Raw genomic sequence first — 1,828 nt, forward strand, 5'->3', positions numbered from 1 at the left:
TGGGTTAGTTAGACTATTATCATTTTATAACCCTAGCCGAGAAAATTCACTACCATTTTTCCCTTATGAACAATCGATCTTTGTTCCATCCATGTAGGATTCATATTGCTTTTTATATATTCCCTCCCTCTTTGACTCACTTACCTGCAGTTTAACAATTTCCATGTCTTCAGCTAGATTCAGAATGTTCCATAAGTCTTGATTCCTTGTGGGTTTTTTCTCAAACACTTAGATTTGGGTCCGGAATTGGGTGTTCCATCCATGGGAAACCTCAAATTTCTCATTTTGTTGTGCATCTATGTTCAGGTCATAGCAACAATTTGGATTGCCATCCTACCCATTTTCTCTGCAGAGATCAGGGACTCCAAAATAGATTTAGATTCTAGAGCCATGATTGTGTTTGAAAATTTTGGGTTCATTCACATGGGGCATGTTGAAATATTTATAAAATATATGGCATGGGAAAGGACACCATAAGGCCCTGATCTGGATCTCTCCATGATGGGGTTCTTCTTATTATCAGACAAATCTTTGGTGCAGGTTCTGGTAGAATTGGAGGAGAATCTCAATTATTATGTCCTCGACAGTCATTACATCATGTCGTTGTTCAACTTCAAGGAGTTGCGTGCAGACAATAAATATAATAATTCATACCCTATTGTAGATGCCAATGAGTATAGTCTCTTTTTTTTCAAATTGTCATACTCAGTACAGAGTTTCAATGAATGTCCACACCAAAATGTACAACTTGGAGGGAAATGTGAAGGATTTCCTTCCTACAGGTCAGACCCAATTGCCCTCACTTTACTTTTGTTTCTTTGTTTTGTATGCGATTTTCCTTTGGGTTTGGATTTATGTCTATGTAAAATAGAGGACCACGGTGCATAGAATCCATGTTCTTATGTGTGCATTGCTCCTGTTCAAAGCACTGAATCTGATCTGTGTAGCCGAGGATAAATTGTATGTTAAGAGGACAGGGACTGCCCATGGATGGGATATTTCCTTCTATGTCTTTGGGTTTTTTAAGGGCATCCTTCTCTTCACTGTAATAGTTCTCATAGGTACAGGTTGGTCCTTTTTGAAGCCTTATCTTCAGGAAAGAGAGAAAAATGTTCTTATGATCGTGATCCCATTGCAAGTTTTTGCTAACATTGTGAGCATAGTTATTATTGAGGCCGAACCTTCTACAAAATATTGGTTTAGATGGGAGTAGGAATTTTTTCTTATAGATTTTATTTGTTGTTGTGCAATCAATTTTCCAATTGTTTGGGCGATCAAGAATCTTTGTGAAGCATCCAAGACTGATGGGAAGGTAGCTGGGAACTTGGAAAAGTTGATCCTTTTTAGGAAATTTTACAACTTTGTTGTCAGTTATTTGTATTTTACATTAATTGTGGTTACACACTCACAACAATCATGGCATACAAGTACAGGTGGGTGAGAAATGGTGCAGAAGAGGTTGTAAGCCTTGCCTTCTATATATTCACATTTTACAAGTTCCAACCGGTAGACAAGAATCCCTACCTTGTTCTTGATGATGAAGAAGAGGCTGCAACATAGATGGTAGCCCTTTGGGATGAATATTTCAAGCTTTAATGTAGAAGTCTGGATGCCAATGTTTTCTAGACACTCGTAAACTCCGAGGATGAAATAGCCTTTTAAATCTAACTAATTTGTTTGCTCACATTTTATAAGTTATATATACCTAATGTGAGGAACTTGTGAAAGGTAAATGTTAGCTCTGCTACATATCTTTGATTTCTAAATGTCGGAAGTGAGCTTGGTCCTTAGTCATGCTCAAAAGAGACTCACAACGGTCATTTTCTCC

At 37.5% G+C, this 1,828-nt stretch overlaps 1 pseudogene; it reads left to right on the top strand.

The window, feature by feature from the left end:
* The first annotated feature begins 501 nt into the window (after nt 1–501).
* LOC149192969 (protein CANDIDATE G PROTEIN-COUPLED RECEPTOR 7 pseudogene) lies at nt 502–1,596 on the top strand (annotated as a pseudogene).
* The last annotated feature ends 232 nt before the right edge of the window (nt 1,597–1,828 follow it).

The sequence above is a fragment of the Pinus tabuliformis genome, chromosome 2_2 (assembly GCF_031772625.1).
Source record: "Pinus tabuliformis cultivar Carrire ecotype Pingquan chromosome 2_2, CPIR1, whole genome shotgun sequence".
Taxonomy (NCBI): domain Eukaryota; kingdom Viridiplantae; phylum Streptophyta; class Pinopsida; order Pinales; family Pinaceae; genus Pinus; species Pinus tabuliformis.